This window comes from Salmo salar, chromosome 01, assembly GCF_965601325.2.
Source record: "Salmo salar chromosome 01, fSalSal1, whole genome shotgun sequence".
In the NCBI taxonomy this organism is placed as follows: Eukaryota; Metazoa; Chordata; class Actinopteri; order Salmoniformes; family Salmonidae; genus Salmo; species Salmo salar.
In genome coordinates this window covers 150,817,080-150,830,600 of record NC_138291.1, presented here as the reverse complement: position 1 = coordinate 150,830,600, position 13,521 = coordinate 150,817,080, and the positions used below count along the sequence as shown (strand labels likewise).

The window sequence follows — 13,521 nt, the reverse complement described above, 5'->3', positions numbered from 1 at the left end:
TGTACATTTTTTATTCAAGGGAAATACAATATTCAGTCTCAAGTCAAAATTTGTAGCTTGATTGTTGCCAGCTGTTTTAGACAACAAACGGACAATACATTAAATGCATGCTCACCTCTAAAGTGGCAGTGTTATTTATGAGACAGGTATGGGCTCCAGAAGAGAGGAAATAATAGAGAATCATTAAAGTCCTGGTAAAAAATCCAGCTCACCCAGACAAGATGTGCGTGACAAAGGAAGAATAGTTGATGCATCCGTTGGTGTCCTCTTGGCCCGCCAGCAGCCTGTTCACCGCATCCTCTGTCATCCTCTCCCCCAGGGTGGCCAGCACGTGACACAGCTCAGTGCCCATGATAGTGCCATTGCCCTGCTTGTCAGAGACCCGCAGGCCCTTGACAAAGTCCTCAAAGTTACCCTGGTCCTTGGAGCGGGAAATGTGCTGCAGCATGGGCAGGAAGTTCTCAAAGTCCACCAGCTTGCTGCTCATGTCTTCTGGACGAGGCTTGCCAAACACCTTCAGGACGTCGGTGTTGGCGGGGTTCTGGCCCAGTGCCTGCAACACATTGCCACACTGGGCAAATGTGATCTTCATCTCCCCCGTGGGCGTGCGGTTGAACAAGGTGAGGGCCTCCTTGAACTCCTCGATCTGGTCGGCGCTGTATTCGAGGGTGATGCTATTGGGGTCAAAGTCGGGCTCCTTGGGGCCTCGACCATGGGTTCGGGGGTTGGCATGGGCTTGGCAGCAGGTGCTTCCAACTTGGCGGGCTCTGCCTTTTTGGACTCAGTTTTCTTAGCTTCCACCTTTTTGGGGGCCATGGTGCTGAATGTGGGGTGGGAGGGGCTTTCCTAAAGCTTTTATATGTACTTCGCCTGGGAGAGGAGATGGGGCCGATAAATAAGGTCCTAGGGCACACTATAAAAGGAAGAAACCTGAAATAGATCCTCCTGTCTGTGGCGTAACAATTAGGTATTGTTCTCAGCTGCTATCATCAAGCCGACAGGGCTCTCCACTGTCATTAGCCAGTGTCCAGCTACATTATCCCAAAATGTCCTGCCTCACTGATGGGAGCAGGCATGAATTAGGACACACAGACAATGTATTATTACTGAATGAGAACATTGAACAAAATAGCTTATTTGACAAGTCACTTTTTTGTCTGTTCATTAAAACTGAAAAACATGTCCTATGAGATGTTTCTATGACAGAGCAATGGTCAGTTTTTAATCAAATATACTGAAGTAAAAAAGGAATGTTTGTATATCAAATTTGGTTATAGCTTTGGCTCACAGAGAATACGCTCATTTTGACCTTTATTTACTTTAGCATGGGCTACGCCAAGCTTCTGCTGTAAATGTTTCTGAAATCAATTCCAGTGTACAATCCATACTTGTTGGATTAGTGTCTCTAGTGCACCTGTTTGGCTCTTTGCTTTGATGGCCGTTTAAAATTGATAGAATGACTGATTTATTTCAACAATTCTATGCAAAAACTAAATAAATGTTCTCCCTTTAAAAGAATATCAGACTGTGAAAGTTATTATACATGCTGATGTTTATTACATGTTTATAGTCCCGCTAATACATTGCATGTGTAGAAAACATGTATAATCAACTGACATCCAGATCGCCTTCAAAAATTTTATTCAAAAAAGAAGAAACCCTGTTACTTTTCCTCAAAATAGTATATAAAATACTTTCCAATGCCCAGGGAAAGCAAACTGCGGATGCAGTCAAATCAAGTTTTATGTAATTGAACAGACTTTGTAGCGCTCTTCAACTTAGTGCCGTCATACATATTTATTTCCTAATGATGAAAAGCATCCATCTTTGTTTGCATTTAAATTACTCGATGTGCCGAGTGAATGAGATGATAAGGCTTGATGGAAATGCATTAAAAGGCATTCAGCCTTGTGACGACCCTCCCACTCTGTCTGCCGTATTCTCTCTGTTCTTGTTTCCTTGTTAGGATGCCGGTGGGCGGAGTTGGAAGGGTCGTCAGCTAAATGGGAAGCACCTGGGCCCAGCTGTGTCCCAGGATAAAGAGACCTCTTCCACAGTTATTGGGAGGACTCTCTCCATGCAGACACTTTGTTGATTTTGGTTGTGTAGTTTTGTGGCTTTTTTGGTTATTTGCTTTGGCACCTTTCAACACCCTGCATTATTACATTCAGGTATGCAAAACACTCACTTACACTACTGATTACTGATTACACACACGCCATTGTTAATTATTTAGTTACTTTAGTTAATAAATAGATATTTTGATACCCCTTGTCTCCACGTTGTCTCCCTTTTGTTGCGAACTCAGAGCCGGTTCGTAACAGCCTCATGAATCTCCCTTCCAATGCAGAGGTTAATCAATGCTCAGTCAAGCACATCTTCTGTAACATCCAATGTAATAATGGACAAAGCACTGGTTGAAAGAAAACAATAAAATATAACATTTTATATACCTCAGAACCCCTAGCAAAGGTTATGACCAAAGGAGCCTATGGCTTGAAACAAGAGTATTATGTTTAATGACAAAAGGCTCTGATAAAGGAAACACTCAACTACATAGAAGTCTACACACGGTCGTACGCAAACACAATCATAGTACTTGTGTGCTATGTGTGTGTGTGTGTGTGTGTGTGTGTGTGTGTGTGCGTATACTGTATGTCTTCTCTAGATCATACTCTGTGGTAGTCAGGTTTATAAGGTCAAGTAACTAGTGCAGTTGTAGTATGTATGCCCATTAAATAAATAATTTGACCCTTAGCTTAGGTTTCTGCTGTATTCATTTAGGCTTCTGCTCCTCAATAATTTCCCTTAATTGAAAGTTGATAAATTAATCAACCAAAATCCATTTCATTTAAGGGAGTGAGGGCATGTTTAGGATGGACCATACTGCACCCCAATTTTAATCTATCACGGCTACATTCATTTTACACACAGAATGCAATTCATCATCTCAGTTGAGAGGCAGCCAAAGCATGGCATGGTATGATCGCATTATCCATTTACCCTAGTCTATTGACCATGCAAGTCCCACTCAATCCTTCACTGTGAAGTAGGGACACTTTCAGTGTGTGTGTGTGTGTGTGTGTGTGTGTGTGGCTATGCTTAAGATCATTATCTTACCTTAGAGGTCACATGGCCAGCAGGCCTGACAGCTCGTTTGTCCTCTTTTAGTGTGTCTGAAAGAGAGAGGAGGGGAGGAGAGAGAGAGAGATGCCGAATGCATTTAGATAAGGCAGAATGTAATTTATATGAACAGAAATTCTCTGAAAAATATTCACAGAACTGTCTAGCTACATCCATCATTTATGAAGCGATTTAAATGGTGGATAAATTGAGAAAATTGTAGTCAGTGTGTCAAATCTCATGTGATAACCTGTTCACTTGGATGGGGATAGATTTGCCGCTAATAATCACTTCCATTTTGCCCACCAATAATTCCGAATTACGATTAATCAAAATATGACAATTAAGGCGACCTTCTGAAAAGTGTCCTCTGTCAAGAGTAATTTGTGCTCTTCACTCAAAGTCCAGCCAGGTCTCAGCAGATCCACATAAGTATTAGACATTTTAGTATTAGACGTTTGTTCAGGTCCCCAGGAAGTCTGGAGATGGCTTGTGCATGTGCATCAATACCGTACAGTAGGGCATACTATCTAATAGGCTTGTGACTTGTTAGGGTGTTGTGTATGTGGATGGGGATGGAGGAAGGCCTTAAACCATGAGCTGTGGCTCTGAAGATCACAGGTTCAATCCCAGTGCTAGGCAATCATTTTTAAAACCTATCCCAAACCTTAACCATTACCTACTTTCACTTCATCCATAGACGTTGATTTCATTGTTCAGTCAGTGCAAGTTTGGCCTTAAGGAAATTATTGTATAGGAAATGAAGTATACAGTATGTACTGTGGTTCTAGCGCTGGCTGTATAACACCAGATAAAATACCAGAATTCAATATCTATCCCCCTGTCTACTTACCTGTGTGGAGTTAGTATAAACCTGTACAGTATGTCCTGTGGTGAAATGTGTCATCGGTATTCACAAACCTGTGACAGTTGTTCTCTTTGAGATGGTAACCATATTCATATGTCATAAATATGATATGACGTCTGCTGCGGTCAACATTATCACTGTACATCCTTTTCAGGGAGGACACCACAGATTTAGCTTAGTTCTGTGTGAGGTAGACACCACTCTTGCAAACTGACTGAAGTATCTGTTGCTGAGTAGTCATGCGGTAATATTGTGAGCACTTAGGCAACAGTTGTACAATCAGAAAAAGTCCCATATATATACCAAAAGCCCTGTCTCCCCACAGTCATCCCCCTCTTGACGACAAGCATTGGTGATTCATATGATATGACGTCTGCTGCGGTCAACATTATCACTGTACATCCTTTTCAGGGAGGACACCACAGATTTAGCTTAGTTCTGTGTGAGGTAGACACCACTCTTGCAAACTGACTGAAGTATCTCTTGCTGAGTAGTCATGCGGTAATATTGTGAGCACTTAGGCAACAGTTGTACAGTCAGAAAAAGTCCCATATATATACCAAAAGCCCTGTCTTCCCACAGTCATCCCCCTCTTGACGACAAGCATTGGTGATTCTTTCCCTATGTGTCCCTTATGTGTATGAACAGGCCAATGCAGGAAGAGTGGGGAGGGACAGAGAGCTCTTAAGCCCAGAGGTAAGACCAGGAATGAAGGCAGGCTGGGTGGCTGGCCTGGCTTGCTGGTTGTCTGCCCAGGAGCCATTGGTGGCTGAGAACAACTGAGGGCTAGCAGAGGGGCTCAGTGGGGTTGGAGGTTAACATAACTGATGATGAAACTGACATTTCACTGGAGGGACAAAATAACCCTCATCTAATAAAAGCGAGCATAGAGCAGGGCTGTGGCCACATTCCTTTCCATGACCCTGGGAGTCATTCAGATGCTCTCGAGATCTTGAGCATTGTTCACGCTTGGAGTCAAAGGCAGACGTAGTCAAGCTCTATTTCCAAGAGTGTGTTTTCTGCTAAGATCTGACATACAGTGCACTCGGAAAGTATTCAGACCTTTCGGCTTTTTCCATATATTGATACGTTACAGCCTTTTTCAAAATTGATTAAATACTTTTTTCCCTCATTAATCTACACACAATACCCCATAATGACAAAGCAAAAACAAACGTAATAAAACTAAACAACTGAAATATCACATTTACATAAGTATTCAGACCCTTTACTCAGTACTTTGTTGAAGAACATTTCAGCAGCGATAACAGCCTCGAGTCTTGTTGAGTATGACACTATAAACTTGGCACACCTGTATTTGGGGAATTTCTCTCATTCTTCTCTGCAGATTCTCTCAAGATCAGTAAGGTTGGATGGGGAGTGTTGCTGCACAGCTATTTTCAGGTCTCTCCAGAGATGTTAGATCGGGTTCAAGCCCAGGCTTTGGCTGGGCCACTCAAGAACATTCAGAGACTTGTCCTGAAGCCGCTCCTGCATTGTCTTGGCTGAGTCCTTAGGGTTGTTGTCCTGTTAGAAGGTGAACCTTCGCCCCAGTCGGAGGTCCTGAGCGCTCTGGAGCAGGTTTTCATCAAGGAGCTCTCTGTACTTTGCTCCATTCACCTTTCCCTCAATCCTGACTGGTCTACCAGTCCCTGCCGCAGGAAAACATCCCCACAGATTGATGCTGCCACCACCATGCTTCACCGTAGGGATGGTGCCAGGTTTCCTCCAGACGTAACGCTTGGCATTCAGGCCAAAGAGTTCAATCTTGGTTTCATTAGACCAGAGAATCTTGTTTCTAATGGTCTGAGAGCACTTTAGGTGCCTTTTGGCAAACTCTAAGCAGGCTGTCATGTGCCTTTTACTGAGGAGTGGCTTCCGTCTGCCCACTCTACCATAAAGGCCTGATTGGTGGAGTGCTGCAGAGATGTTTGTCCTTCTAGAAGTTTCTCCCATCTCCACAGAGGAACTCTGGAGCTCTTTCAGAGTAACCATCGGGTTCTTGGTCACATCCCTGACCAAGGCCCTTCTCTCCCTCAGGTTGGCCGGGCAGCCACCTCTAGGAAGAGTCTTGGTGTTTCCAAACTTCGTCCATTTTAAAATGATTGAGGCCACTGTATTCTTCGGGACCTTCAATGCAGTAGAAATTTGTTGATACCCTTCCCCAGATCTGTGCCTCGACATCATCCTGTCTCTGAGCTCTATGGACAATTCCTTTGACCTCAAGGCTTGGTTTTTGCTCTGACATGCACTGTCAACTTTGGAAATTAATAAAGACGTGTGTGCCTTACCAAATCATGTCCAATTGAATTTACCACAGGTGGACTCCAATCAAGTCGTAGAAACATCTCAAGGATGATCAATGGAAGCAGGATGCACCTGAACTCAATTTCGAGTCTCATGGGAAAGGGTCTGAATACTTATGTAAATAAGGTATTTAATCTATTTATAATAAGGATGTGACGTAACAAAATGTGTAAAAAGTCAAGGGGTCTGAATACTTTCTGAATGCACTGTAGTTGTCACTCACATAGGTGCCACTACTGTCTGCTGTTGAAATTATAGTATGTACTATAGCCCTTATGATGACCTAAGGCTCAACACATCATGCTGACATTCTTAAGGTTAAGACACCACCTGTACTGATATGGATTGATCATTCCGAAAGAAAAAAACTCACCACGCATCAACACTCTCCACACGATGTTCTGTCGTCCCAGAACGCAGTAAACTTAACCTCTATGGGCTAGGTGGGACGCTAGCGTGCCACCCGTGGTGCACTCCATCAACAGCAGGTGCATTTCAAGAGCGGCAAATTTGAATCCAAATAAATGTCAAAATTCAAATTTTTCAAAAATACAACTATTTTACACCATTTGAAAGATAAACATCTCCTTAATCTAACCACGTTTTACGATTTCAAAAAGGTTTTACGGCGAAAGCATAAATTTTGAGTATGTTAGGACAGTACATTTACAAGAGTTGTGTGTAATGTTTTGTCAAGTCAAAGACAGGGTCACCAAAACCATAAAACCAGCTAAAATGATGCACTAACCTTTTACAATCTCCATCAGATGACACTCCTAGGACATTATGTTAGACAATGCATGCATTTTTAGTTCTATCAAGTTCATATTTATATCCAAAAACAGCGTTTTACTATGGCATTGATGTTGAGGAAATCGTTTCCCTCCAATAACCGGCAGTCAAGTCAGCGTCACAAATTAAATAATTAAAATTAGAAAACATTGGTAAAATATTATATTGTCATTTAAAGAATTATAGATTTACATCTCTTGAACGCAATCAACTTGCCAGATTTAAAAATAACCTTACTGGGAAATCACACTTTGCAATAATCTGAGCACTGCGCCCAGAAAAATACGCGTTGCGATACAGACTAGACGTCATGTTGGGGAGATCTAAAATCGAAAATACTATGTAAATAATCCATTACCTTTGATTCTCTTCATCAGATGTCACTTCCAGGTATCACAGGTCCATAACGAATGTAGTTTTGTTTAAAAAAGCTCATCATTTATGTCCAAAAATCTCCGTCTTGTTAGCACATGATCTAAGCCAGCCGGACTTCTCGTCATGAACGAGGGGAAAAAATATATTTCCGTTCGTTCAAACATGTCAAACGTTGTATAGCATAAATCATTAGGGCCTTTTTTAACCAGAACATGAATAATATTCAAGGTGGACGAATGCATACTCTTTTATAACGTATTGGAACGAGGGTACCCAACATGAACTCGCGCGCCAGGTGTCTAATGGGACATCATCGTTCCATGGCTCTTGTTCGGTCAGATCTCCCTCCAGAAGACTCAAAACACTTTGTAAAGGCTGGTGACATCTAGTGGAAGCAATTGGAAGTGCCAAAATATTCCTCAGCCCCTGTGTTTTTCAATGGGATAGGTTTAAAGTCAATACAACACATCAGGTATCCACTTCCTGTCAGAAAATGTCTCAGGGTTTTGCCTGCCAAATGAGTTCTGTTATACTCACAGACACCATTCAAACAGTTTTAGAAACTTTAGAGTGTTTTCTATCCATATATAATAAGTATATGCATATTCTAGTTACTGGGTAGGATTAGTAACCAGATTAAATCGGGTACATTTTTTTTATCCAGACGTGCAAATGCTGCCCCCTAGCCCTAACAGGTTAAACAACAACATTATTCTTTGTTTTCATTATCTAGATATCCAAAGATGATATGGTGCTGTCATATATCATTATAATGGAGTGACTGCTGCCCGAACCATTTTGCGGACATCTGTGTAAACATTGTAATTAAGAATGTGTGTGATGAATTTTAGCTGGTGAAGGTAATGCCTGTATTAATACTTCACTCTCTTAATTATACAGTGGTTGTCAGTTTGATAATTTCCCCCTCTTGCTCTTTTCCTCTTGCTTACAATGATAGAAATTGAAAAACAATAAAAATGAAAGTGCATTTCACAGTCTATTGAAGCAAGGCAAGCAATTTGAAATGAATCAAAACATAATACAGTTTACAACATGATAAAGAGGTGCCGTATATGAAAAGAGGGGAGTCATTTTGTGATACGCGTTCTTCAGTTTTAGATTACCCCATTTGGAATGGAAGACCACAAATCCCATTTGCATTATGCTGCATGTTGCTCCTTATATTTTAAAATGCTTTACATTGAAAAGTAAAGAGTCTGAGTAAGTTTTGCCATGATTCCTCCTTGATTTTTCCACATTTTGTAACGTTACAGCCTCATTAAAAAATGGATTAAATAAAAAATATGTCCTCAGCAATCTCCACACAATACCCCACAACAACAAAGTGAAAACAGGTTTTTAGAAATGTTTGCAAAAAAATGTATAAAAAACCTTATTTACATAAGTATTCAAACCCTTTGCTATGAGACTCGAAATTGAGCTCAGGTGCATCCTGTTTCCATTGCTAATCCTAATCCAACTTGATTGGAGTCCACCTGTGGTAAATTCAATTGATTGGACATGATTTGGAAAGACACACACCTGTCTATTTAAGGTCCCACAGTTGACAGTGCATGTCAGTGCAAAAACCAATCCATGAGGTCGAAGGAATTGTCCATAGAGGCCTGACACAGGATTGTGTCGAGGCACAGATCGGGGAAGGTTACCAAAACATTTCTGCTGCATTGAAGGTCCCCAAGAACACAGTGGCCTCAATCAGTCTTAAATGGAAGAAGTTTGGAACCACCACCACTCTTCCTAGAGCTGGCCGGCTGGGCAAACCTTCTCAGGGGAAAGAGCCTTGGTCAGGGAGGTGACCAAGGCCTTGATGGTCACTCTGACAGAGCTCTAGAGTTCCTCTGTGGAGATGGGAGAACCTTCCAGAAGGAAAACAATCTCTGCAGCACTCCACCAATCAGGCCTTTATGGTATAGTGGCCAGACAAAAGCCACCCCTCAGTGAACGGCACATGACAGTCCACTTGGAGTTTGCCAAAAGACACCTAAAGGACTCTGACCATGAGAAACAAGATTCTCTGGTCTGATGAAACTAAGATTGAACTCTTTGGCCTGAATGTCAAGCGTCATGTCTGGAGGAAACCTGGCACCATCCTTACGGTGAAGCATGGTGGTGGCAGCATCATGTTTTTCAGCGGCAGGGACTAGGAGACTAGTCCGGATCGAAGCAAAGATGAACGGAGGAAAGTACAGAGAGATCATTGATGAAAACCTGCTCCAGAGCACTCAGGACTTCAGACTGAGGGCAAAGGTTCACCTTACATCAGGACAAGGACCCTAAGCACACAGCCAAATCTCTGAATGTCCATGAGTGGCCTTGCCAGATCCCAGACTTGAACCCGAGCGAACATCTCTGGAGAGACCTGAAAATAGCTGTGCAGCAACGCTCCCCATCCAACCTGACAGAGCTTGAGAAGATCTGCAGATATGAATGGGAGAAACTCTTCAAATACAGGTGTGCAAAGCTTGTAGTGTCATACCCAAGAATACTTGAGGCTGTAATCGCTGCCAAAGGTGCTTCAAGAAAGTACTGATTTAAGGGTCTGAATACTTGTGCGTCACGTATACTCCCTCTCCGGCCTCTAGGTAATCAGGCTGCTGGTTATCCCGCACACCTGTCACCATCGTCAAGCGCACCAACGCCTCATGACACTCACCTGGACTCCATCACCTCCTTGATTATCTTCCCTATATCTGTCACTCCCCTTGGTTCTTTCCTCTGGTGTTATTGACTCTGTTTCATGTTGGTGCATTGTTTGTGTTTCGTGTTTATTGTTTTGTTTATTTATTAAAATACTCACTCCCTGTACTTGTCTCCCGACTCTCGGGCACTGTTACATTGTGTGATATTTCAGTTTTGTACTGCCCTTCATGTCTTTTGTCCTTCCAAACAAGGGTGAGTGTTGTCGTCTCTCCTCAAAAAATATTCATGTTTATCTATGTATAGAAATTGATTCAACCCACTGAACACTTGTCTTTGAAAAAACGACTGAACATCATCTCACCCATACCGTAACTCTCATTGTCAATAGTGTAACATAACCTAATGTGGATTTGTACACAAGACATGTCACTTTTCAGAGCATCTAATGGTATGGCCATAATATCAGGCCTAGATCTTGTGTTTCTTCCCTTTTTTGAGAATTCCGACAGGTACACTAACCCACTTTGCACATCAACCAGATGAAGTCCAATTAGAGGAGTCCTAGTTATATTGGATCAATTGGAGCACATAAAACTGTCAGCCGGAATATGAGTTGGACATCTATCTACTGGGAGATCATGATTGGAGAGTGAGGGTGTTTCCTGAATCAAACCCAAATAACAAGAGACAAGGTAGCCAAAGGTGACCTTAACAAATAGCATATTTTAACCACAGCAAACGAATTGTTCTTCTCTAAAATAGTTTACAGGTATTATTATGAATAGTAGGGTTTTGGGTTTGCGGTTTTCAAGCCATTTCCTGCATTATCAATTCTTTAAAGATTAACACCCCAAAAAACATCACCTTGCCTCACACATTTCACCATAAAAAGTGAAAAGAGTCCCCTTTTTTCTCAGCCCAAAGATATTTTGTTTGATTGTGTAAACCATCTCTGGAGTTAGTGAGTTTCCTTCTGTTTACTCTAAGCAAGGGCAGGGTGATGACAGTGGAAATGGCAGAGGTCACGTGCCCGCTCCCCCCACCTGTCCTCCCCTGCTAAGAATAAGAACTGTGCCCGTGTTCCCTATCTCCGGTTCCGAACGGGAGATTAGGGAAGTTCCCATGTTATTCAAACCTCTCTCCATCCTTGGTTCCCAAAGTGAGGTCTTGGCTCCATGGCATTAGTCCCCCTGTTCTGCTATGCTGGTCTATGTCAGATGCAGTCTGCAGCAGTGCTCTGAGTGGGTCTGTAAATCGCTTGTACCTGTTTATCACACCGGCACACAGGCTTATTAGGGGGTTCTCAAAGCTTGCCAGGCGCTTTTCCCAGCTGGATTGCCTATTTGTTTACCTCAGGCCTATAATCCTGGCAACAGTGGACCAAACATTTCTTCACACTGTTTATTTTCCAGGCCTTCTATGACCTTAAATTTGTTGTCTTGTACAGTTAATGTCAGAAATGGGGTGCCACCTTGGAGGCTAACAAACCCCTAAAGTCTACACACTCTTAGAAAAAAAGGTGCTATCTAGAACCTAAAAGGGGTCTTTGGCTGTCCCCATAGAAGAACCCTTTTTGGTTTCAGGTAGAACCCTTTTGAGTTCCATGTAGAACCTTCTACACAGATGTTTTTGCATGGAACACAAAAGAGTTGTACCTGGAACCAAAAAGGGTTATACTGTGGGGACAGCAGGAGAACCCTTTAGGAACCCTTTTTTTTCTAAGAATGTACCTTTCAAAGAAGACAACAGGAAGTTTCAATACCACCTCATAATTTATTCACCAACATTGTAGACATTTTTTACATTCTGAGCACCTTACCTTACAAAGCTGTGTGTGTTTATTCTGCAGTTGCTGTGTTTATTTGGTAGTATTTTGTCTTTTCCTGTGTCTATATCTATTAGGTTAGTGCTCCCAGATCCTATAATATTCAAATCAGTATGCATTTGATGACTGGTGCATTCCGCAGCTGGTTCAAACGTATCAGACTGTTAGCCAAATCAAATCTAATTTTGGCTCAGTATTGCTTAATTGCTGATTCAGCTTTGATCGTGACTTCCCCAGGTAACCAAATTTTCTAATAAACTAAGTGCCTCTCAAACACTGGGACTGTGTAAATGAAATAGGGTCCCTAGTGACCCTAGTGATTCGGGCTGGATAGTATCTATCCCATCCCTTCTAGAAGGCTCATCTTAGTTTGCAACATTCATCATTTGCAACAATCTCAGAGAGAGGTAAACATTGTTTAGCATAGCAGAGATTATATCTTACTTTGGAGGTGTTACAGGAGCTGTGGACATTTAAATTCCTGCACTTGGCTCCAGCGTGGGTATATCTACATTGTTTGTGTATTATTGTTCACTTTTAAACCGTTGATCATATCATTGTAATCATACTTTTGGTGCAAGATTTATGGTCATATTTTCACGCCCGAGTGGTGAAAGAGATTACATTTCTGCAAAATACTTTGAGGTTCAACTACTGAAGCAAAATAAGTTGTGGCTTATCTATAGCATTAGTTTAAAACTTGAAGTGTAACCCAAGCCCCTGTTTTCTTAATCCTGACCCTAGGCTGGCATTATCCACATTCAGATTATTCAGTCAAACGCCCTTTGCAACGCAACACCCATCCAGCAGCATTCTGCACTAACTGTAATTTTTATTCAGACATTTGTTTAAACACAAATAAATAATCATAACATTTAAAACTATATAAATATAAAAATATATACAAAAATAATACTCCGAAATATCGAAAAGAAGTAACAAAGACAAATAGAAACAAATTTGTGTTGATTTGGCACTCGAGCATCAATACATTACCCATCCCCCAACACCGTCAAACAAGAGTCAAGACTAAACCAATTGACCTTGGTGGTGTGCAGACTGGTTTTATATTATTCTTAATGATTTCAGAGCAAAACCAGAAAAAAATGCAACAATATGTCTGTGAATCGATATGTTCACAGTATTATGAATGAATTGTGGTTTATTTGGTAGCATTTCATAGTGTGACTGATTTTACTAATTGCATTAGTACAAAGTTAGAGGTGTGCTATTTGATAGATTCCCCCGGCCCCCCCTACCTCGGGCTTCCAGTGGGGAGACCTGAGGTCAACCTAGACCCGCCTCCCTCCCCACCTCATACTTCTGAGTGGGAGACCTTCCCAGGCAGTAGCCTGCCTAGCTCATAAACTAGAATCAGGGCGCCCACTCCGACAAGGTTAATTGACCCACAGTCCCACAAGGTGACATATCATTGACGTGACGTGCAAATAAGGGATAGAAAACCGATCGCGCAAATGTCCCCATTCCAAAAAATGTTGCGCGGGCGGTCGGCCCATGCCGCTCCCAGCAAGATGCTGCCCTGGGCGGCTGCCCATGTCCTAAATCCTAT

General features: G+C 42.0%; 1 pseudogene; it reads right to left on the bottom strand.

Moving 5' to 3' along the window:
• Positions 1-208: 208 nt before the first annotated feature.
• On the bottom strand, positions 209-816 carry LOC106565888 (myosin light chain 3 pseudogene; annotated as a pseudogene).
• Between the last annotated feature and the right edge of the window lie 12,705 nt (positions 817-13,521).